The following is a 26,305-nucleotide window of genomic DNA, read 5'->3' as shown; positions in this document are numbered from 1 at the left end:
CGACAATGAGAGTACACAGACAGTATGTTCCTGTTAAGGCCAAGGCTGGGAGGCGTCGAGAATGCTGCATGACCTGAGAAATTGAGGCTGTGGTCAAGAAAATGAAGGAAGGATATGTCAGGTACAGACCGCACTGTGTTTGTGTGAATCCCTAGAGGACTGTAAGGGTAGTAGGAGTATACTCGCGGGAAACCAGGAGGCGAAAAAGGGGACATGAGATAGCTTTGGGAAAAAGGTTTAAGGAGAATCCAAAGAGATTCTACAAATACACTAAAGACAAAAGAATAACTAGGCAGAGAATAGCGACCCTCAAAGATCAACAAGACTGCCTATGGAACAACAGGAGGTGGGAGAGATTCTGTGAGTATTTCATGTCAGTTTTTACTGAAAGGGGATAGAGAAGTTAGAGAAGTTGGAGAAATAAATAGTGATAACTTGGCAAGTGTACATATTACAGAGGAGGAGGTACTGGATGTCTTAAAATGCATAAAGATGGATAAATCCCTGGAATCTGATCAGGTGTATCCCAGAACTTTGTGGGTAATTAGAGAAGCTTTTGCTGGGCCCCTCGCTGCGATATTTGTATCATCGATCGCCACAGGTGAGGTGCTGGAGGATTGGTGCCATTATTTGAGAAAGGTGGTAAGGAAAAGCCAGGGAACTATAGACCGGTGAGCCTGAAGTCAGTGGCACAGAAGTTGTTGGAAGGGATTCTTAGGGACAGGATTTACATGTCATTGCAAAAGCAAGAAAATATTAGGGAGAGTCAGCATAGCTTTGTGCATTGAAATCAGTACCTTGGACTTGAGAAAGACACAAGGTTTCACATAAAACACTGGTTAGCAGGTTCAATACCATAGAATTCTGGCGGAACTAGCTGTTTGGATATGGAATTGGCTGGAAGGTCAAAGAGTCATAGATGGACAGCACAGAAACAGAGACCCGTCGGTCCAACCAGTACATGCTGATCAGATATCCCAATGTAATCTAGTCCCCCCGGTCAGCACCCGGCCCATATCCTTCCTATTCATATCCACATGAAGATGCCTTTTAAATGTTGCAATCATAATGGCCTCCACCACTTCCTCTGACAGCTCATTCCATACACGTCCCACCCTCTGTGTGAAAACATTGTCTCTTAAGTCTCTTTAAAGTCTTTCCCCTCATATCATAAACCTATCCCCTCTTGTGCTGGGATCCCCCACGCCAGGGAAAAGACTTTGTCTATTTATCCTATCCATGCACCTCATGTTTCTATACACATCGATAAGATCACCTCTCAGCCTCCGACGCTGCAGGGAATACAGCCCCAATCTATTCAACCCCCAGCCTAGCTCAAATCCTTCAACCCTGGCAAAGTTCTTGTAAATCTTTTCTGAACCCTTTCAAGTTTCACAACATCCTTCCAATAGGAGGGAGACCAGATTTGTACACAACGTTCCAAAAGTGGCCTAACCAATGTCCTGTGCAGCCACAACATGACCTCACAACTCCTGTACTCAATACTTTGTCCGATAAAGGAAAGCATACCAAATGCCGCCTTCATTATCCTATCTACCTGCACTCCAAGGTCTCTTTGTTCAGTAACACTCAGCAGGTCCTTTCCATTAAGTGTATAAGTCCTGCTAAGATTTGAGTTTCCAAAATGCCAATCCTCAGCCCATTCACCCATCTGATCAAGATCCCACTGTACACTACACCTCCAGTTTTGGTGTCATCTCACTAACTATACCTCTGATGTTCACATCCAAGTCATTGATATAAATGATGAAAGGTAGTGAATCCAGCAGTGATCCTTGTAACAGTCCACTAGTCACAGGCCTCCAGTCTGAAGAGCCAGTTCTGTATCCAAATGGTTAGTTCTCCCTGTATGCCATGAGCTCTAACCTTGCTGAGAAGTCAGTGTCATAGTGGAGGGTACTTTTTGGACTGGAAGCCTGTGATGACCAATATGCTGTCAGGCTGTGTACTGGGTCCACTGCTTTTTGCCATTTATATAAATGATTTCTATGTGAATATAGGAGCTATGGTTAGTAGGTTTACAATAGACACCAAAATTGGAGGTGCAGTGGACAGCAAAGTTACCCGAGAGTACAATGAGACTCCAATTAAATGGGCTGAGGAGTGGCAGATGCAGTTTAATTTAAATAAATATGAGGTTCTGCATTTTGGAAAAGCAAATCAAGGCAGGACTTCTACACTTAATGGAAAGGTCCTGGTGAGTGTTGCTGAACAAAGAGATCTTGGAGTGCAGGTTCATAGTTCCTTGAAAGTGGAGTCATTGATAGGCAGGGTACTGAAGAAAGTGTTTGGTGTACTTGCCTTTATTGGTCAGTGCATTGAGTACAGGAGTTGTGACGTCATTTTGCGGCTGTACAGGACATTCATTCAGCCACTTCTGGAATTCTGTTTTCAGTCCTGGTCTCCCTGCTATCGGAATGATATTGTGAAACTTGAAAGGATTCAGAAATAATGCAAAGACGTTGCCAGGGTTGAGGGATTGAGCTATAGGGAGAGGCTGAATAGACTGAGGCTGATTTCACTGGAGAATCAGATGCTGAGAGGTGACCATAGAGGTTGATAAAATCGTGAGGGACATGGATAGGGTAAACAGCCAGGGTCTTATTCCTGTTTAGGTCAGTCCAAAACTAGAAAGCACAGGCATGAGGGAAAAGACTGAAAAGGGATATTAGGGGTAAAGTTTCAAGCTGAACATGGTACGTGTATGGAATGAGCTGCCAGAGAAAGTGTGGAGGCTGGTACAGTTACAATATTTAAAAGGCATCTCATTGGATATGTGATTGGGAAAGGTTTAGAAGGCTATGGGCCAACTGTTGGCATATGGGCCGAGATCAATTTAGGATATCTAGTCAGCATGGACAAGTTGGACTGAAGGGTCTGTTTCTGTGCTGTACATCTCTATGACACTAATAAATTAAAATTAAGATTTAGCAGAAGGTCAGACAATTCTCCTTGGAGCTGAGAAGGTTAAGCAGTGATTTTGACCAGGAGTTGATTTGTTTCCAGGGTATTTCATTTACAGAGAGACAGAGTGAGAAATTTTTAACGTCACAATTTTTAGTAACTATTTTCAGGTAACTGGCAAATAATGCAGGTTAAAAATGTGAAGATTATTTTACTCACTAAGTTCTGAGCATCTGGAACAGTTTGACCAAGAGCTGGAGGCAGATTCAGTAGTTATTGTCAAAACAAATTTGAAATTTAACTTTTTTAAGGAAGGATTTGGAGGGCTATGTCCAAATGGGAGGTGAGTTGGGATAGATTGGCACCATCTCCAGAGGGAGAGAGTACAGCCCCAATGGGCTGAATAGCCCCCAGCCCCTGTCCTCTGTGATACTGACGCATTCACTGTGAATGATGAAGCTCATCACAGGGCAGAGCCGTAGAGATGTACACCATGAAAATAAACCCTTTGGTTAAACTGGGCCATGCTGACCAGATATCCCAACCTAATCTTGTCCCATTTGCCAACACTTGGCACATATCACTCTACACCCTTCCAGATGCCAAATATACCCATCCAGATGCCAAATGGTTTAATTGTACCAACATCCTCCACTTCCCGACAGAAAATTCCATACATGCACCAACCTCAGTGGGGGAAAAAAATTGCCCCTCAGATCCATTTTAAATTCTTCCCCTCTCACCTTAAACCTATGCCCCCTCATTCTGGACTCCCCGACCCCAGGGATATGACCTTGTCTATTTATCCTACCCATTGCCCCTCATGGTTTTATAAACCTCTATGAGGTCACCCCTCAGCCTCTGATGCACCTGGGAGGATCCCACCACTCGGGTCACAATGGGGCCTGGCTGATTGACACAGCTTCAGACCAATAGGAGAGTTGGCATGATCCTCCAGCCAATGGGAGTGAATGAGGGGTGGGTCCAGCAGGCCAACACATGACCATCAGCTTTGCAGACGCAGTGTCACTGTGAGGGGGGACTGAATGTGAAGGAGTGGGAGAGACAGCAGATACTGGGAGAGAGATGGAGTTAGTGTGGACTGGGAAGGTTGATAAACACTGTTTCAGTCTGCTGGACCTGAACTAGATACTCCGGGTAAATTAGAACCACAAGAACTTCGGATGCTGTAAATCACACACAACCAGAAGGTACTGGAAAAGCTCAACAGATCTGGCAGCATCTGTGAAAAGAAATCATTTCGCATTTTCGATCCAGTGACGCTTCCTCAGGAGCTGATGTTACTGAGAAAAAAAATGTCCGTTTTTATACAGAAGGTAGGGGTTAAGGAGTAAATGATCGGTGGGGATAGAGTCCAAAGAGAGAGAGAGGAGCAGTTGGACAAAGGAGTGGATAACGATCTGACGGGGGGAGGATGAATAGCTGTTTATGGGGACTGTTAGTGGCTAACCATAGGTAATGTGTAATGACAGGCTACGTAATAACAAGGCCTGGTATGTGGGGTAGGGGGCAAAGACACTAGGACGTGGGAGAGTTCAGGACTTAAAATTATTGAATTTGATGTTGAAGCCAGAGAGTTGAAGGGTCCCCAAGTGGGAGATTAGGTGTTGTTCTTCCAGCTTGTGTTAAAGTGTGGCGCTGGAAAAGCACAGCAGGTCAGGCAGCATGCAAGGAGCAGGAGAATTGACATATTGGGCATGTCAGCATTTCATCAGAAATGTGGGTGGTGGAATATGGCTGAGAGATAAATAGGGAGGGGTGTTTGGGGTTGGGCGAAGGGAGCGAGGGAGGCAATAGGTGGTTGTAGATGGAGGGTAGAATGGACAATTGGAAAGGAAGAATATCAGGTGGGGCTGTTCAAGAGGGTCTTGCCGAGTTGGAGGGTTGAATCGGAGATAAGTTGGGGGAGAGGAGATGAGGAAACCTTGATGCCGTGTGGTTGAAAGTTCCCAAGGTGGAAGATGAGGTGTTCTTCCTCCAGGTGTCGGGTGGCTCGGATTTGTGGGATGGAGGACTTGCATGTCCTTGGCAGCGTGGTGGCGGAGGGGGTGGGCGGTAGCCGAAATGGTCAGCTACAGAGCGGTGGGGTTGGCTGGTGTATGTGTCCCAGAAATGTTCCCTGAAATACTCCACAATTTGGCGTCCTGAGAGCAAGGGACACAATAGGTGAGGTGTTTGGGTGGGCAGGGAATTCTCTGCTGGATGTGGGAGGATCCAGTGGTGCCTTGGATGGAGGTGAGGGGAAGGTGTAGGTACAGGTTTTCCACCTCTTGCAGTGGCAAGCGAAGGTGCCTGGAGTGGAGGGTGGGTTGGTGGGGAGTGTGGATCTAACGTGGAAGTCACGGAAGGTATGATCTCTGTGGAAATGAAAGGGATGGGGAGGGAAATATATCTCAGGGGGTTGGATCTGATGGTGGAAAGAGCAGAGGATGATGCGTTGTATCTGGGTGGAAGGTGAGGATGGTGGGATTCCATCTTTGTTGCATTTGGAGGGGTGGGGTTCAAGGGCAGTGGTGTGGGAAGTGGAGGAGATACACTGGAGGGCATTGTTGACCACATGTGCGGGGACATTTGCAGTCCTTGAAATAGGAAGCCATTTGGTATGTTCTGAAGTGTTCTTCCAGCATGCATCAAGCTTCACTGGAACACTGCAGTAAGCATGAGACAGAGATGTTGGACAGGGAACAGTCTTGTGTGTTAAAGAGCAGGCAACTGGAAGCTCAAGGTCTTTTTTGCAGGCATAATGTAGATCATCAGCCGCCACTTTCACCACCGCCACTGAGATGCTAGAAGGTTCTTGTCTCCTCCATTAACAGCTTTCCAACTCCCCACTCCTTTATCTTTCCAAATGTTCCTGTGTCTCTTTGGGCTCTGTCTCCACCTATGAGTTACTCTTTAACCCCTATCTCCTGTAGTCTAAAGATCTGTAGGTTCGGTGAATTGGCCCAGCTAAGTTTCCTGTAGGGTTCAGGGATGTGCATTAGTCCGGGTAAACGGTGAGTAATAGAGTAGGAGAATGGGTCTGGGTGGGATAAACTTCGGAGGGTGAGTGTGGAATTGTTGGGCCAAAGGGCCTGTTTCCTGAAGGGATTCTAATTTTCCCAGCTGTCATCGGTTCTGAGGAAGGGTCACTGGACCCGTGATGACCCATGGTGTGTGCAGGAGGCAGAAAGGAGAAAGGGGAAAATGGCAGCAGAAACCGGATGAAATGTATCAGTGTAGACTGGGAGGGTGTAGTTACACTCTGTGCAGGTAGTTAGTTTGAATTAGAAACTCTTGGTCCCACGTTTGCAGCAAAGGGGAAGATGGCTTGGGCCTTAGGCAGTGAGAGGACCTGGGTTATGGCCACCATCTTTATTTGGGGCAAGGTACAGCAAGGAGCATGAATGTGTCCTCTTCCTGGGTGGGGGCGGGGTGATTTGAAGAGGAGCATTTACACATCAAACACATACCAAGAGAAGTGTTTACCTTCACTATTCATCTTGCACTGACTGTGATCTTTGTTTTGTGAATTCAGTTTATAGGATATTAATTCAGAATAATTGAGACTGGGATCTCATTAAACAAGTTTCTACAGTCAGCGGAGTCATCAGGATCTGAATATCATTGGCATTTAACTGTGGAACGAGAAAAGTCTGTCTGTTCTGTCTGTGGGAAAATATCTTCAATATTTTTGTCAAACCAAAAGCAGAAAGATGTTCAAGTTCATGATTGGATAACCCTTGGGGTATGTGTTCAATTCTTGGCCCTGCAGCTGTGGAAGGGGGTATTGGCCTGAGAGAGGGCACAGATTTATCCAAATTACACCTCGTCGTTTTGCAGGAGCTGTCAGATTTTGTCTTAATCATCCACTTTATGATGTTAATCTGTAAACTCCCTACTTCCAATTCTCTGCAAATTTCTCATTGAAATTCCTTGTGGACTCAAATTCCAGCACCATTTCAGGTGGAACGTTCCAGATTCTGACAACTGTCTGTTCATTCAGAAACTGCTGAAGTCCATTATGACTCTGGGGTTACAAAGGGCTGAATTGAAAGATGCAATGCTGGTCCTGAGCTCCCATTGAGATGCATTGGAACAGTACAGGAGGCTGAGGGCAGTGTAGGTGTGAGCAGACAATGAAAATGACAGGGCTGCACTGTGAGTGCTGCTTGGCTCAATGAGAGTGTTTTGGAGTTGGATGTAAATAGTGAGGTGAGACAGGGAGAAGGTGAAGCTGAAACTCCGTTTTAGTTCAGGCCTTTCAGAAATTCACAGTCCCAATGGGAATAGCCAATTTGTCAGTGATACCTGCGGAGTATTTAAGTTTTTAAAGTATGACATATCAGCTTAAGTAAAGATGTTTTTTTGGTATTATAATGGACATGTTTGAAGTGAAGGAAGGTTACTCACTCATTTAAATTCTCTTAATGGGAATAACTAGATGAATGTCGAGAGACGTTATGACAGGAGCCCTCAGACCCGTGGTGTGCTCTTCTTGCACAATGTGGGAAATAAGGGCTGCTTCCAGTGTCCCTGACGGCTATTTGTGCAGGAAGGGTTCCCATCTGCAGCTACTGGGAAACTGCTTTTCAGAGCTGGAGCTGAAAGTGGACTCACTGTGGAGCATCTGCAATACTGAGAATGTTATGGACAGCACGTTTAGTGAGTTAGTCACACTGAAGGTGAGGGTTACACAGGCAGAAAGGGAATGGGTGAACATCAGATCTAGTAAAAGGCTCAGGAAGGGAGTACAGGAGTCCCCCGTTGTTATCCCCTTCTCATACAGATACTGTATACCACTTGGGATTCTGTAAGGGCGGGAATGGGTGGGGTGGCTTCTCGGGAAATCAGCAACAGCCAGGTTCATGACACCACAGAGAGCTCTGCTGATCAGAACAAGAGGACTGCAAGTGGCAGGGCTATAGTGACAGGGGATTCAATAATCAGGGGTACAGCCAGGCACTTCTGTGCCCACAGACATGAATCCAGGATGGTATGTAATCTCCCTGGTGCCAAGATCCATGATATCATGGAGTGGCTGCAGGACATTCTGGAGCTGGAGGGTAAACAACCCATGGTCGTGCAACACACAGATACCAAGGACATCGCTAAACAGAGGGATGAGGGCCTGAAAGCTGGACATAGGGAGAGCAGAGATGCATTAAAATGAAGCTCCTGAATTGTAATAATGTCAGACTTACTCCCAGTGCCATGTGCTAATGAGAGCAGGAATGAGAAGGTCGATCAGCTGGATGTGTGGCTGGGGAAATGGTGTACCAGAGAAGGGTTATGATTCTTCAGGCACTGGGACTGTTTCTGGGTGGGACCTGTACTAGCCTGACTGGTTACCCCTGGGCAGAGCTGAGACAAATCTGGTGGGGGCTTTTGCCAGTTCCATTGGTGAGTTTGTAACTAGCCTGGCAGGGGGATGGGAACGAAAGTGTAGGCTTAGATGGGTCAGATTCAGGACAGGGAATGGGAGGTAGAATATTAATGATGTAGTTAGCGGCTCAGAAAGCCACAGGAAAGGAGGATTAAACGAAGATTGAGTCCCTCTTCATCCATCAGTCCTGACATCCCAGGAATGTGAGTCAACAAAATCTGGAGCTGTTTACATGTCGATGACTCTATGTGCTTCAGCAAAATGCTGGAAATCTACAAAAAAAACAAAGCGCTGGAGATCCTCAGCAGGTCGGGCAGCATCTGAAATGGTGACAGATGTAGGAAACATTGCAGCCTTAAAGAAGTGTTTAGATGATCACACCAAGCACTACAATATTGGTTACACGCTGAGTGCCACAACATGGGACTAGCATAAATAGGTGCTTGATGACCAGCATGAATACGATGGGGCTGGAAAGTTGACGTTTTGGGTCAGGGTTATTTATCAAGACTGACAAAGGGTCCCGACCCAAAACATCAACCTTCCTGCTCCTCTGATGCTGCCTGACCTGCTGCACCTCCCCAGGTCCACATTGTACAGACTCTGACTTCCAGCACCTGCAGTCCTTAACTATCTTCCCATCCCAGGACTCATCTGGTGATCCTCCTTTACACACTCTCAATAACCAGGAGAGCCTTCCTTGGAAAAGGGGAACAAAGGTGTATACAGTACTCCAGGTGTGGTCTCACCAAGGCCCTTCCAGAAAGGGATCCCTGTCCCCATCTTATCCATACCGGTCATCAAGCACACGTGCCTGGTGTGATCATCTCAACACTTCTTCAAGGCTGCAATGTTTCCTGCATCTGTCACCATTTCAGATGCTGCCAGACCTGCTGAGGATCTCCAGCACTTTCTGTTTTCTCTGTTATAGAATATTCAAAGGGGGGATTTGCAGTTGAGAAATTCAAATTGAACTTCATGTTACTTGATCCGTGCCGATCTGAATATCATTGGCCTTTTCATCTGGAAGGAAAGGTGTGTATTCTGTCCGTGGGTGAATATTTCAAATGTCAGTGTGACTGGAAAAGTACTGAGACAGTGAAGTCCATGTTAGTGTGGGGACTTGGTTTTTGAAAGTCTAAAAAATCATGGCACATTTCCCTGGAATAGTCAAGCCACAGATTGGTTTTGTATGAGGACAATTAGCCATGAAACCAGAAAGACCAAAGGATTCCTGGATCATGGAAAAATCTATGAAAATGGGATTGTTGTAATGGAGTGAATTATGTAATCCATTGGTGTTGTCACATCGGTTCCAGCGCCGTAGGGAAACACGGGAAATGTGATGAATGCAGTGTAGGTTTCAGTTATTCAACTGGAAAGGTGAAGAAGAAATTTACAAGGATGATGCCAGGTCTCAGGAGTCTGAGGTACAGGGAGAGGTTGGACAAGTGAGGACTTTTTTGTTTAGAGCAGAGGACACTGTGGGGGAATATTTTATAGAAGTGTATAAGACCATGAGAGGCATGGGTAAGGTGAATGAACTCGGTCTTTTTCCCAGGGACTCAAGTGTTGGAGGGCATCAGGTTAAAGTTAGAGGAGAAAGAATACATGGGAAACTGAGGGGCAACTGTTCTACACAAAGGTGGTATGTATATGGAATGAGCTGCCAGTGGAAGTGGTTGAGGTGGGTATATTAACAACACGTAAAAGACATTTGGACAAATGCATGGATAGGAAAGTTTCAGAAGCAGATGGGCCAAGTGCAGGGAAATGGGGTTAGTGTGGATGGACATTCTGATTGGCATGGGCCAGTTTGGGCCAAAGGGCCTGTCTCTGCTGCAGGATGCTATAACTCTAAGTGCATTTGCTATTTCTCCCCCTAACTCTGTTGGTATCATGGTATGTATTCTATCAGGGCAAGGAGACTTGTTTACCTTTAGCTCCATTAGCTTGCCCAGCTCTAACTCTTTCGTGATAATGATTGTTTCTTGGTCCTCACCTTCCTCAGTCTCCTTATCAATTACTGGCATGTTCTTCGTATCCTCCACTGTGAAGCCTGACTGCTGTGTGCTCATATTCCTGAACCCTGCTGGATAGGAATAACCAGGCACAGAACTCTGAGAGGTCTTCTTTGAGTCTTTTATTGATGAAACATGGCAGTTACATGGATAGTGTACATGCAAAACACCTCCAGGCAGCATCAGGTAACCCCCCTCCTGTCCGATGTGCCACTCCCATTCTTAAACCTTTGTGGTTTGGGACCTTGAATAGAGACTGTCTCTCAGTATTATCTCCATGGCAACGGCAGTTAGAAAGTCGAGGTCAGTTCAGCACTTTGTGGTTAACCACCCCCGCCCCCCCAACGCCCCCGTGGCTCCCTCAAGTACCTGACAGGCAGTTCAGTTTCCGTGGGGCTCTCTATCAGGATGCTGATGTGCAGGAGCCAGGGTTGGGGTGGGGTGGACAAAGTTAAAAATCACGCAACACCAGGTTATAGTCCAAGAGGTTTATTTGGAAGTACAAGCTTTTGGAGTGTGCTGTGATTTTTAACTTGATCAGGATTATCTCTATGGTAACAGTTAAGTGCTTCAACAATTACAGAGGCCATGTGTTCCCCACACAATAGGTTCCCCTCGAGCAGTGTAAACTGCTATTCTGTCCCTGGGGATAGCTACTCATCACTTTTTATCCCCAAATCCATCATGCTTTCTGTTGATCTTTGAGGTTTTAAAATCTCTGAATTTATCCTTGGTCTTTGCCAATTTGTATGCCTTCTACTTCAATTTCATAGACTCCCTTATTGCCTTAGACATGGCAGATTACTCCTTTTCCTACAGTCCTTCCTTTTCACTGATATATACTTTTGCTGAGAAATTTGAAAAATTACTTTGATATTCCTCCACTGTCTGAGAACTGTCCCACAGTAAAGTCTTTGCTTCCAGTCTGCATTAGCCAACTCCTGCCTCATCCTATTGTAGTCTCCTTTGTTTAAGCACAGGATCTTGGGATTGGATTTAATCTTCCCGCTTTCCATCTGTGTTCTAAATTCTATCAGACTTATCACAAGTCTTTTTATCAGATTATGAGGTGAGACGATGTTTCCTGGGAGTTTTGGGTTTCATTGTCAGCGACCACCTTGGCTTTGTAATAAAGTACAGGATAGATATTCACAACACAAGGTCTAAAATCATAAATCACTGTCTCCCCTCAGTTTAAAATTGCAAAATCATTATCTCCTACACGCTTCCTCACTATCTAAGTTTGGAACACTAATCCACCTGACTATCCTGCTGTTTCTGAAGATCTCCTTTGGTGAAGATGGTGAGTTTTGGATTCATCTTTCTGGTTATTACCGTAAGAAGATAAGCACTGGGCACAGGAGAGGCAATGCAGCCCTTCGAACCAGCTCCACCATTTAATACAGTGATGATTGAGCTCACCTCTGTCTCAACTGGATTTTCCCGCCAGCTCTCTCTCACCCTTCAACCCATTGCAAATTCAACAACTGTATCTCTTCATTAAATTGGCTCATTGTCCTGGCATCCACCGCATTTTGAAAAGGGAATTCCACAGATTCACAACACATCGAGATAAGTACATTCTTCCTCATGAGAATAGAATAGAGTCCCTATAGTGCAGAAACAGGGTATTCATCCATCTAATCCACACCAACCCTATGATGAGCATCCCACTCAGACCCACCCATTCCCTGTAACCCTGCATTTCCCGTGGCTAATTGCCTAACCAGCACATGCATGGACCCTGTGAGCAATTTGGCCTGACCAATCCACCTAACCTGCACATCTTTGGACTGTGGGAGGAAACTGGAGCACCGAACAAAACCATGCAGACATGGGGAGAATGTGTAAACTCCACACAGTTGCCTAACGCTGGAATCAAACCCGGGTCCCTGACGCTGTGAGGCAGCAGTGCTCGCCACTGAGCCACCTCTGCTTAAAATCTGCTGCCCATTATTACCCTCCCCACCCCACAATTGGCTGAATGTACATTCCTTACGTCAGAAGTCCGGGTGTCTAAGTGGATGTCTCAGTAAATCCCAGTGACAGCCCACATGTCCTGTGTGTCTGAATAGATATCCTATAGACAACACCCTCCAGCCCACACTTTCTTTCACTTTCCAGGGGCAGGTCCCCAGAGGCTTCATGGGGACTACAACTCCCACAAGCCCTGAGGCAGGGACCATACGTGTGTGGGGAAACCCAGCCATGTACATGGACAGAATGTGGACGGGTTTTGGAGCATGTTCTTTGGGGTAACTAGCAGAAAGCATTTCACACTGTGAATGGCTGGAGAAGGGACGCATCTGCCTATAATATTGATCTGTTGGGGGGGGTCAAAGTGACACTACGCCTAGATGGGACCAAGTTCCATTCGCAACTTGTCATAACAGTGGGAATTGACCAATGGGAAACAAGGAAGAATCTGACCCATTCTCCCAGCCTGAAGGTTCCTCTTCTGTCCAGGATCTGCCACCTCCCTTTCTGTTTCCTTTTGTTTCATTCTGCTGTTACATTATTGACTTGCAGCAACTGAAGTGAAAGGAAGTGAACCCAGAAAGTGTGCAGACTCTAACCAGGCACGGGAAGTGGTGGCAGAGACCTGTTTATCAACAACTCCATGAGAATGGGGAGGGTGTACTTTAGGGGGTAGCAGAGTCAGAATGGTGGGAGAGAGTAAGTGGGCTGGAGGGTTACAGCTTTGGGGGGAGAAAGGGGAAAAAGATATTCCAGAGAAACTAGAATTGTCTGTTCTGAATTTCTAATCTATACATATTCCTTTAGACAGGGTGCTAGATGGTGAAGATTTGCAGACTGAAATCTCAAAATCACATGCAGATTGTGATTAAGTTAACCAGTATTTGATGAACCAAAGATGGAGAATCACTCGGCCAAAATCCTGCAACACTCTCTCTCCCAGCATTGTCGGTCTATCTGCGCCAAATGGACTGTGAATGGTTCAAGACAGGAGCTCACTACCATCTTCTCAAGGGTAACTAGAGATGGGGAATAAATGCTGGCTGAGCCAGTGATGCCCATATCCTGGAAATGGGTTCTATCTCTAGTTGCTGAAACCCAGTTGATGTTACTGCAGGATGATGAGGGAGGCTGAGTGCATCCTCCAGGAGGCAGCACCATCACATTACCCCTGCCTACACCCACACAGTAACACCACAACGCCAATGGAACAAAAGGCAGTGAGGCTAAAGGAGGACTGAAATATAGTTCTTCAAGGTAAAGTCATGAAAGGGGATTGGAACACAGCAGGAACAGGAGACTGAGCTGGATGGTCAGCTGTTTCCCATTGAATGGTGGAGCAGGATTGAAAGGCTGAATGGTCTCCTCCTGCTGCTATCTCCCAGGTATGTATATAGTCATGGAGCACGGGTAGGAAGGAGTGGGCAGGGATTCTCCAGGAGATTGCATTTCCACATCAGTTTTCAGTGAGGGATGGTTTGATGGATTTTATTTAACATTTATCTTTAACACAAGGTTTCTAAATTTTGGCTTTAAAATGTTGCAAAAGCTTTTTGCACAGCAAATAAAATGAAAGAAAATAACGTAAACTGTCTGAATATAACAGTTTTAACGCTTTCAACCTCCTGTAAAACAAAATCCTGTCTATTCCCAGACACCATCACTTTCCAGCTACTCAAACTCCAGGGAAATATTCCCTCCCTGTCTGAACCTTTGGTTTGATTTAACTGCTTTTCAGTTGTCATTCTGTGAGGTGTGAAGCGTTCTTTTTCCCCATTTCTCTGACCCAGAAATGTGAGTACAGCAACCTTCCCACAATCAAAATTATCATTCTGCCATTGTGCTTTTGGTTAACCTATAATCTCCAGCAGTGCAAAAGTGAGGACTGCAGATGCTGGAAACCAGAGCCTTGATTAGAGTGGTGCTGGAAAAGGCCTCTCGCCAAAACGTTGATTTTCCAGCTCCTCGGATCCTGCCTGACCTGCTGTCCTTTTCCAGCACCACTCTAATCTACACATATAATCACCAGCAGTAAACCATTTGTGTAACCAATTGAATATTTCCAAACAAAGCCTATTACAGGTCAAGCAAACCATTACAAGTGACAGAGTGAGAAGGGACTAAATCAAAGTAGAGTTGTGGGGAGGGGGTAGCGGTGGAGATAAAGCACTATATCCCCTGCGGTGCCCATCGAGAGCATTGATCCACACCACATGCTCCTTCTCCAAGGACACCCTGCTGTGTAGCCTTTATCCTCAATCATAGAATAAAATCCCTACAGTGTGGAAGGAGAGCAGTGGCCCATCAGACACCACCAACCATCAAAAGAACATCACGCCCAGAGCACTCTAACAGTGTAACACTGCATTTCCCATGATGCACCTATTCTGCACAATCCTGGACACTGGACAATTTAGCACAACTGATCCACCTAACCTGCACATCTTTGGACTGTGGGGAAACCAGAGCACCTGGAGGGGACCCACACTATCACGGGGAGAATGTGGGGACTCCACACAGGCCGTTGACCAAGGCTGGACTCCAACCCTGTACCTGGTGCTGTGAAGTAGCCGTGCTACAATCACAATTTAAATCAAAACGGATGATCCCTGCTCATTGTCGCATTGCTGTTTGTGGAGACTTACTGCTCAGAGAGACATCCTGAGGTTCAGAAAGTGGCAATGTAAGTTCAGTCACCTCCAGCCCAGTTAATGTGGTTAACAACGACATCAATACTCCAACAGTGTCATCATGTACAAGGTCCACTCCTGACTCTGATGGACAGTAACATCAGAATCAGAGTCCTGCAGTCCACACGGAGCAGGTGGATGACCACGTCCCTGTGAGCACTCACTGGGCTCTCAATTGTGTTGAAGATGCAGCAAATCCCGTGTCACACAGAGGGGTGAACAGCTCCTACCCAGTGTGAACACGCTGGGGTCTCAGTGGGGCAGGATGAATCACTGAATCCTCTCTCACATGCGACCATCTGAATGGCCTCTCCCCCAATGTGGACTCACTAGGGATTCCGCAGGTGCTGCATTTGAGTGAATCTCCCTCCACACTGGGAACAAGTGAATGACCTTTCCCCAGAGTGAGCTCGCTGGTGTTTAAGCAGATCAGAGGACTGAGTGAATCCTTTCCCACACACTGAGTAGGTGAAAGGCCTCTCCCCAGTGGGAATGCACTAATGTCTCCGCTGGTGAGAGATTTGAATGAATCCTTTCTCACACATGGAGCAGGTGAAGGGTCTAAATCCACTGTGCTATCTCTGGTGCCTCAGCAGATTGTAAGATCGAGTAAATCCCTTCCCATACGTGGGGCAGGTGAACAGCCTCTCCGCAGTGTGACTGTGTCGGTGGGTGTCCCACTGGGAGGGGTAAGAGAATTCCTAATTCTAATTGAGTACGTCCTCCTGTTTTCTCGTTTGTTATCGACAATCGCATTCCCCTCGCACCAGAGCCTGTTCCAGTGTTACAGAAACAACAGAATGGTCAGCTACAGCTGGTCACCTGACTAATCACTGGACACGAACGGTTCACTCTCCACAGATGCTGCCAGACCTACTGAATTTTTCTAGCAATTTCTGATTTCCCAGCATTTGCAGATGTTTAGTTTTCCAAAACTCATCTTTTGTGTTTCAGAGGAGTTTATTGATGAAATTAGACGGTTTTGAAAGTTGTACATTAGGTCACACATCAGCTATGATCATCATGAATGGCAGAGCAGAGTTGAGGGGCTGAATGGCCTCCTCCTGTTCCAATGAAAGTTACCCATCGGCAGCTTGTTGTTACATTTCCCCTCACTGCTCACTTCACCTCCCTGTCTAACACACTGTTACTGACTGAACAAACCTGCTCATGGTCAGTGGCTCCCTCTCCTGCCACCCGGGTTTAACTCTCATCATGGAATGCTGTCTTGTATTACTGCAGGAATGCTCACAAGGACTAATCCTGGATGTTCAACGTTTGGGAGAAGACTTGTAGCTCGGGTGCTCATTGTTGTGGTTCTGTTTGCCGAGCTGGGAATTTGTCTTGCAAACGTTTCGTCCCCTGTTGAGGTGACATCCTCAGTGCTTGGGAGCCTCCTGTGAAGTGCTTCTGTGCCGTTTCCTCCGGCATTTATAGTGGCCTGTCTCTGCTGCTTCCGGTTGTCAGTTCCAGCTGTCCGCTGTAGTGGCTGGTATATTGGGTCCAGGTCGATGTGTTTGTTCATAGAGTCTGTGGATGAGTGCCATGCCTCTAGGAATTCCCTGGCTGTTCTCTGTTTGGCTTGCCCTATAATGGTAGTGTTGTCCCAGTCGACTTCATGTTGCTTGTCATTTGTGTGTGTGGCTACTAAAGATAGCTGGTCGTGTCGTTTCGTGGCTAGTTGGTGTTCATGGATACGGATCGTTAGCTGTCTTCCTGTTTGTCCTATGTAGTGTTTTGTGCAGTCCTTGTCCCATGCAATGATCACGCAGTTTTGTCAATTTGTATTTTAAAGAATTGTCATGAGATTCCTGTTTATTTAACAGTATTATTCATTTATTCTATTCTTATTTTAAAATATTGTTTAATTTCCAGTTCATTACACACAGAAACTACCTAATTAATTCCCATTCAAATTACAACAATAAACAGCTGATTAGTTTTCATTTGAGAAACTACAATGAGACACAATATTGCAGTCCTACCGTCCTGAGTGGGAACATTATGAAAGGAGCTTATGGAGCTGTGGTAGTATCTCTATTACTAAACCCGAGGGAAGGTTTCAACTCACACCTCCAACAGAAATATATCAAGAGCTATCTGAATGTTGATTAGAGAGTACCTAAGCACAGATTGAATTGCTATTCAATACAACATTAGATCTGCTTTTATCTATTATATCAATAATCACAAAATCTGATACTTATCAGATTACCAGGTTACCAAGAAATATGTGTTGGAAAATTCGCTTTAGCCACTTTGCTTTTACAAAAAGACTTTCATCTATCCCTGTTTTCTCTAAGTGAAAGAAATCTGAAGAAGATTTTCACTTTTACGAAAAAAGGGGACATGTTTCCCATATAAATTAATGCTTCTTCGACTAACGCCTTTTCAGATTATGTAAGGTTTCATAATAACGCTTTACTTTCGGATAGTGGGGATATCTGTATCGAATTCTGTCGCTTATAAATTCCTGGAGAATATTTGAAACTGTTGCAGAATTCAAGATTACGATGTCTAAGTAATTAGATTGATTTTTTTTTGTTACAAAGGGGCAAGTCCAAACAATTGAAACACATTAAACATTGTTCTCTCATGCTATAAATTTGAAATAAAGTTGATACCTTCTTCAGTAAACTAACAAACTCTACCATCTATTACTTGTCAGTCAGCTGATTGCCTACTTTGTAACTAAATGTTGTGATTCATCTAAATATTACTCTGTCCTTTGATCAAAGTGAATTTGTAATTGTTGTTCAGTTTATGAATTGTCAGATACTTGTTTTTATTTTTCCATTCACCTGTTCATTTTGACCGTAAGATTGAAATGCTTTGAAAATATTGGAGTTTATCATTTAAAAATAAGGTTTGCACATCTCTCACATATCTCATTTCTTGTATTATGATTCAAGAATGTTTTCTGGTGGAATTCAAGTAAATTCCAGACATTTGTTCACTTCAAATAAGGTCTTTAACACCCAGTTATCAATCTGATGTTAATGTTTCAGCTGGTTACATTGACATTGATTAGGTACTCATTCAGAGAGATCAACTGACAATTATAAACTATTTGCAGGATTATTGAATTGAAAGAAAGATTCAGACGTGCAAACATTTTTTGGAAGGAATTGCTATTTCATTCAAATGTGTAGGCTTTTCAAGAATTCTATATCGCCTTTCACTGGTTTTCTTGAAGAGAAATCAAATTTATAATTCATGTGAATGCAAATGTGTTCGTATTTTGAAAATTGCATCAGATTTAAGAAGAAAAAGAGGAAGAATTAACATGGAAACTTCAGTGAATAGAAAGCACAGTAAATTAAATTGACAGAGGCAACTTTTAGTATTATCTCTGAACATTCAGTCAAATATTTCTAATGTCAAAAGAGAGTGGTGCCGGAAAAGCACAGCAGGTCAGGCAGCATTCGAGGAGAAGCAGAATCGACGTTTTGGGCATGAGCCCTTCATCAGGAATCTTTTCTGATGATGGCCTAATGCCCAACAGGTTGATACACCTGCTCTTTGGATGTGCCTGCCCTTTTCCAATGCTCCAGCTTTCCTCACTTTCTCCAAATATGTTAAATGAACACGAACTGAAGATGTTCGCGTCAGCAGTTGAACAAGACCAAATTAACACATTTTTTGCAATATTTATAGTGAAAACCTGTTTGAGAACATGCAACAAATCAGATCAAACAACACCTCTTGCCGTTAGAACCCTTGGCCATTCATAATAAAGTATAACCATGCTTTGAACAACCAGTATGGTGTATAACTACTGAACTGAAATATCAGAGGGACAACGATTGCATTTATTGGAGGGAATGATAACCAGATCTTTTATGTGATAATGGTGATTGATCTCAGAAACAATAACATTTTACTGTGATTATTCCACTGAACAGTACTTAGATGGTCATGAAGAGCTTTGTGCGGCTTTATGTGCAGTGTTTTGTGTGAACGTTGATTTCAGTAACATTGAGATATTTTACAAGATTGACAATTGACAGTTAAAGATAAGTTTTAAATGCAACATTTTAAAAAATTGTCAGTTTTGTTTAGCAAAACACAATTCTAAGTTTATGGAATCCCTACTGTGTGGAAACAGGCCATTTGGCCCAACAAATCTACACTGACGTTCCAAAGAATAATCCACTCAGCACCATTCTGCTCTCCGATTACTGGACATTTACCCCTGACTAATGCACATAACCTACACATCCCTGAACAGAACATGCAGCTTAGCATGGTCAATGTACCTAACCTGCATATCTTTGGATTGTGGGAGTTAACCAGAACATGCAAACTCCACAAAAACATGTGGCCGAGGATGGAATCAAACCCAAGTGCATGACACTGTAAGACACGAGTGCTAACCACTGATCCTCTGTTCTCAATGCCTAACCCCATGCAAGAAGTGAGATAAGTGAGAGACGTGCAAAGTCAAATTTCAAATGAACACTCTCTGATGTTGCCAAAGCGTATCAATCTTACATTCAATATGTATAGGTGAATCGAAAACAAAAAATAGAAATCCCTGACAAATCATGAATGAACAATAATTAGAAAATTAATATGATCAAAGGGAACAACAATATTCAGGTGAATTGCATTGTTTAAATACAAATTTGGGAATGAGCTAACTAATGAATAACGGGAAGTGACATTTGTTTATTTCACTGATGACGAAATTGACTTGCTTTTCATCTTTGTAACACTGCAGAATAACAATTTATGTGCCTGAAATGTTTGAATTAAGCTCTTCCCAATAAAAGAAATCAGTACAATCACATTGACTTCTTCATCTTTAAGACTGCAACAATATCAAATACTTTCCAGGAATTTAGAACTAGCAGAATTAGTTAATTTGGTTTCTTGGGAACTCAAAGAGAATAAACAGCAGATTCTGTGAATTAGTCATTCAATGTGATTATTCAGCTGAAGACAACATCCCATCTTTGCAAAAATGCTCAACTTTGAAAAATTCAAAATCCATTGTCATTGTTTAATGAAACAATACAGAAATGTTAATTCTTTTTCATTTGACTTAACAAAACGCAGGAATTATACATGATTTTGTGTCATGAAAAATACTTCAATCTTATGATGATTAGAAATACAGTAAATGTTCGCATCAAAGTGAAATATATTTAAATGAATTCAATTATGTTTCTGCGGGTAAAATAAGAATTAATATTAACAATGATTGAGAGATTGCACACTATATTAGTTATTCATGTAAAGACCCATAATTCCACATTCACAGCACGTACTGGATTGAATAATTATTAGGTATGAGCAACAACTGAATTATAAAATTCGATCAATGAATTTAGAAATAATGAGAAATCTCGTTTTGCTATGTGACTGAGGAATATGTGCAAACAAACAGGAATTATTGCAATGAAAAGTAATTGCAGGTCTGTGAATTTAAATTCTGTGATTACGGAGATCATTCAAATAAGCAAACATCAGACATTCACAATTAATGTTGGATGGGAAGTCCTTAGATCCACTGTGGGAAACTTGACCTGAAAATAAAGTTTCATATTGCAATGTTGGTACTCAGAAACAATTGGTTAAATTAAAATGTGAATCTCACTTTACTTGTTCAAAAGACTTTCTTAAATAATTGCACGATTATTACCATGACAATGACTTGATAATGTTGCTATATGAGCAATTAAAATGATTCAATATTTCAAAATATTTGCTGTTATGTTGATTGGATATTTATTAAAATTGGTAAATTGTGGAATAAAATATAGTAACTAGCTTTATGAATTGAAGAAAAAATGAGCCATTCAGTGATTATAGAAATGTTTTTCTTTCTTTACTAAAAACTGAAGGTAACACAAGAAATATAAATTTCTATCAAATGGTTTCATCATAGAGACATGTTATTTTAATTTAGATGATTAATATTATGGTCAGAATTCAGACATTTTTGCCAGAATTTGGAAGAAAGTTAATAGATAATGAAAGTGAGCATGAAAGTGAACAAATGATACAGTCAATGACATTTGGTACATAAAGGAATTATAATAATTGTTCATTATTGTACAGTGATGAATAATGTTGGAATAGAAAAGACAAAGAATTAACATGTTCAAAACAGTTCTTTTCTTACAATTAAATGAAACCAATAATCATTTTGCAAAGCACGTGATTTGGAAAAAAAAACCCAGTCATTTACTGTGTTATATAAACTGAAAACTACTTCCATTTTGCAAAAATGGAAACTTTCCCAAATTCAAAACTTAGGTTTGCTGAATTATACAACAAAAACGGTTGTAATTTGAAATATCTCTTGCACACAAATTTAAAATAAGTAATCTTAAAGATTTTTAGAATGACAAAACGTTTGTTGTTTGCATGATTGTATTACAGTCAATATCCGTGATAAAGTAGAAGCATTGTTTTAAACAACATAAATCATCTTTAACTACTGAACTGAAATAGAAGATATCAGTTCCACTTGTTGCATGGAATAGTAAACAAATGCTTACTGTTGTCATTGGTTTCAGGAGCAATAAGGTACTTACTCAGGTTATTCTACTGAACAATAATCAGATGGTGATGGAAGTCTTTGTGTTGCTTTATGTGTATTGTTCAGTGTGAACATTGGGTTCGATAAAATTGAGGTATTTGCATGAATTAGGAACAGAGTGATAATTGGGTGCGAATGATCTGATTTAAAATCAGACAGTTTTTGATATTTACGAGGATTGCTGAATGAAACGTTCTTAAACCATCATGCAATCAATGGGATAAGTGAGAGATATGCAAATTGAACTTTCAAGTGAACACACCCTGATATTTTCACACCATTTCAATGTCACATTCAATATAAATAGATGACTGGAAAGCTAAAAATAAATCTCACACAATTCATAAACTGACCAGTAATTAAAAATTGATAAATAATAGCAAGTGACATTTGTTTATTTTACTGAAGAAGTAATTGATCTTTTCTCATATTTATAGCACTGGAACATAAAATTCTGTGTTGTTTTAACTAAGATCTACAGAACAAGAGAAAATTAATGACTATCATGACTTTGTATATTTCAGCTTTATGACTGCAACATTCTCAAATATTTTCTGAGGAATATTGATTGAGTGGAATTAGATACATTTTGCTATGAGTAACTAGAAGAAAGTATATAGCAGATACTGTGATTATTGGAATGGACGATGAGACCTCCAAATAATCTACTGATATTGTGATTGGATATACAGTAAGTGTCAGAATCAAAGTAAATTATAATCAAATCAATTCAAAAATGTTTCCAAGTTTAAAATAAATACAATATTCACAATGATTGAGAGATTGTACATTGTAATGTCCTTGCAGTATTTATTGTACAGAAGCATAATTCCACATTTGTAGCCATTACTGGATTGCACAATTATTAGATATAAGATATATTAGCAACAAACTGATTTTAAAAATATATATTTGTGAATTTGAGAATAATGAGATATCTCATCTTGATATTAGACTGAGTAATATGTAGAAATGAAGAGTAATATCGCAGGGAAAAGTAATTGGAGTTCTCTGAATTTCAAAGGCTGAGATAATTGTTATATTTCACCTGAGCAAAAATCAGATATTTACAAAGAATTTTGCAAGGGATATTATTGGTCGTTTGGTATGTGCATGGGCCTGAACAAATAGGTATTAATATAGTAGCATTGACAACAAGAAATAATGAATGGAATTTTCAAAAAAACACTGCATTTTTACCAAGTCTATGTTAAATTGCTGTGCAATTATTGTAATTGATAATTGCTTTTAGAATCCTGATAGATAAATTGACTTAATATTTTGAAAACACTTTGCTCTGAAGTTGATTGGATATTCATTAAGATTAAGGAACTGAAAATTAAAGCATAAAACTTAGCTGGATGGTGTGAAAAAATCATTCAGCAGCAATTGAATAAAATGATTTTGTTTAAAAATGCAGGCAATGCAAGATTTATATGGTTCCAATAGTTTTATTGAAGAGTCATGTCAATTTTGTTGATGTAATTTTTACCACAATAAATGTTTCGAGATTTATTTTCGAATTAGGAGGAAAAGAATTAGGCCATGAAAGTGACTATTATTGTGAACAAAATACAGGGTCACTGACATTTGATACGGAAAGGAATTCTCATAATTGTGTGATTATTGTTCACTGACATCTAATATGGGAGGAAAAGGAGAATTGTCAACATTTCCGAGCAATTTTGTTTCTTATAATGAAATGAAAATAAATATAATTTTGTCGGGCAATTTGTTTGAAAAAAGGAAACAGTGATTTCATATGACATTTGAGCTGAAGACTCGTTCCCGTTTCCCCCATTGTAGTCTTCACAATAATTTAAAACTTAGTGTTGGTTGAACAAAAGAACAAATGGATATAATTGAAATGTTTTCTTGTACACCAAAAAAAGTAAATGTAAAGCAATTTTATCATGAAAATTATATCGCTCTGAATGTAATCATTTCACACACAATAAATGTATGTGTTGAATTGAAATGTCATCATAGCTGTAGAATTGTTTTCACTGGCAGGGAATGAAAACTCAGGAGGCAATCTGAGCTCAGGCATGTGGAAGATGTTTACTCATGCAGCAACCAGTTAATGAAGGGATCGTCCCCCGTGGCCAATCTCGGAAGGGAGATCCATAACACACTGTAACATGTACAGTAAAAAGCAGCATTTTTATGGACTTTCTGCATCACAATGGCCACATGCAATGTGGTTACAGCCCTTCCCTCCTCATCCAGCCACCCAATTGAAACACATAATCGCAGATGGGCATTCTAATGGACATCCCCAGATTCCTATTGGGATCTTTCCATGCATCTTATTGACTTAGATTCCAAAGTTATTCCTGAACTCTCTCAGGATATCTTATCAGTTGGGACATTTTGAGTTCTGCTATTCATTATATTTTATTTTATCAAAGCCAATTACTCCTCATATCGTTCACTGTCTTAATTATATAGTACAAAGAAATAGAAAAGACAGTTAATTTTAGCTTACTTGCTATAAGATTAGTAATATGACTTAGTTATAAAGTTTGTTATATTGTGTAAAATTATACAGCTACTCTTTCTGTCAGGACTTTATAATTAATGAGCAGTCAACATCATACCGTGAAGTTAATTCCTAAAACTAGCTAACTTCAAATCTCTGGCTAAATGCTTTTCTATAATGTTTTTAGGAGGCATTGGTTACATATATCAAACTTATGTTGCAAATTTCCCCTATTATACTCAAGAATCTGTAATTAGAACCTTTGTTTAATATTCTGAGTAACTGTAAAATAATAACTATATCTGACAAATGAACTTTTCTGTTGTCATGATAGCTGCTTAGTGAGTTAACTGGGCTGCACCCTGCAGCTGCTGTTTATTCATTTACTGGGACAATTATCCTTTCATTTATGAGGATCAGGATTGGTCATTTGTCTGTATGTCGGCATGCTGTTATCAAGAAATTTCTGGAATGCTGTAGTCCTGGCGTTGGAGTAGGTCCATTGGTAGTGTGCTTTCTTTTAATTTAAGGCTGAAACAGAATGTTAGTGTCGTTTATCACCCCCTGACACCTTGTATTTTAGTTCTAAGGTAGGCTGCGTGTTTTTGATTGTCAGGCATTTTGTATGAGCCAATATGGACCATTCTATTGCAGGTGGGGGTAGGCCATGCCCAGAACAGCAAATCAGCTAAGATTCAAGTATTGAAATAAAAATCACCATTCGCTACCATTGGTTTCTGTACAATGCAATACGTTTACGTTACTGAGCCTTAATTTCACACTTAAAGCTGGATATACTGGATTTGATCAATTCTTAAATATTAGATATAAGCAACAATTAATCTTAAAAACATTTCATAGCAAACTTAAAAATGATTAGAAATCTCATATGTGTAAAAATGAACAGCATTTATTGGAGTGTAAAATAATCAGACGTCTCTTAATATGTAAGGACGAATATTAATCCAATGATTTCTGTGAACGTTCAAATGAGAAGGGAACAGATATTATCTGTGAGTGTTGGATAGGGAATCATTAATTAGTTTGTGTTTGCGTTATCCTGGAATAAGAGAACTATTATTCTTCTTTTAATATTGACACTAAGAAATAATGGATTAAATTAAAATGTGAATTTGATGATGTTTGTTTCAAAACCTAAACTGAATTACTGTGTGATTTTTGGAATGACAATGAATTGATAATTAATTTTAGAACTTTGGCAAAGTAAATGATTCAATATTTCCAAATGGATTTGCTCTGATGTTGACTAGATATTTCTTAATCTGTCAGCTGAGAATGCAAATTCTGGCGTGATGACATGGAAAGACATTAGACATTCAGTGAACGTTGATCAGAAATGGTTTGTCATTCACAATTCTCAGATCTTCAAGACTTCTATCCTTGGTTTCTCTACTTGTCTTCTGGAGAAATATAATATATAACAAGAACAAATTCTGCATTGTATTTAATTCATGCAATTTTTCATATCATCAATATTTAGACATTTGAGTCAGAATTATAATGAAAATAAGTCAATAAGGAAGATTTATTTTCACAGAAGCATACAGTCAACAGCATTTATCAACGTATTTGTTTCAATAATGTCTCTGAATAAACGGATAAATACATTTAATGGGGATCTGTTGACAATGTAATGAACCACAATATCATTTTATCATAATTTTTGGATTGGAAATCTATCAGAAAATAAATCCTATATTCAGGACTTGCTTCATCTCGATACATGTTACACGTAGTCATAACATGTCATCATGGGTCTGGGAAAGATGTAGTGTGTAAATTATAATAAGGTGTCTCCTCCATATGTTTGGATCTGGTGAGACTGTGATGTTTGCTATGATTATTCATCCTGAGCACAATAAGGCACGTACAAAGTGTTTTTCACCGACCAGTAATTAATGGTCTTGAAGACCATTACAAGTACTTTGATTTCAATAATGTTGAGCTGATTTCCATGATCTGGGAAATGTTTCACAACATTTTACCAAAATTCTGGATTCTAAGCATTCAATGTGTTTCGTGCAAACACCCTTCACTTGTCGTCATTCTCAAGTGAGGTGTCTAATGCTCAGGCACTGGCTGGAAGTCAAGGTGCCAGGAAGTCTGCTTCAACCTCTCCAAAACACAGCTCTTGGGCTGGTTGTAACAGGATCTCCCGAACCTTTGTGAGCTCTTTGACCGGGCTTTCCACTGTTTTCTGGAGCTGGTTACTTTGTCTACTGTTTCCTTTACTTTGACCTTTTTCGCTCTGCT

At 41.2% G+C, this 26,305-nt stretch overlaps 1 long non-coding RNA gene across 1 annotated transcript; it reads left to right on the top strand.

Moving 5' to 3' along the window:
- Nucleotides 1–26,305, top strand: LOC140468637 (uncharacterized). The gene is made up of 3 exons (XR_011955766.1): nucleotides 1–121; nucleotides 13,117–13,694; nucleotides 22,074–26,305. It is a non-coding gene; the product is annotated as an uncharacterized lncRNA (long non-coding RNA).

Source organism: Chiloscyllium punctatum, chromosome 47, assembly GCF_047496795.1.
Source record: "Chiloscyllium punctatum isolate Juve2018m chromosome 47, sChiPun1.3, whole genome shotgun sequence".
Classification (NCBI taxonomy): domain Eukaryota; kingdom Metazoa; phylum Chordata; class Chondrichthyes; order Orectolobiformes; family Hemiscylliidae; genus Chiloscyllium; species Chiloscyllium punctatum.
This window is presented reverse-complemented; position numbering and strand designations above follow the sequence as displayed.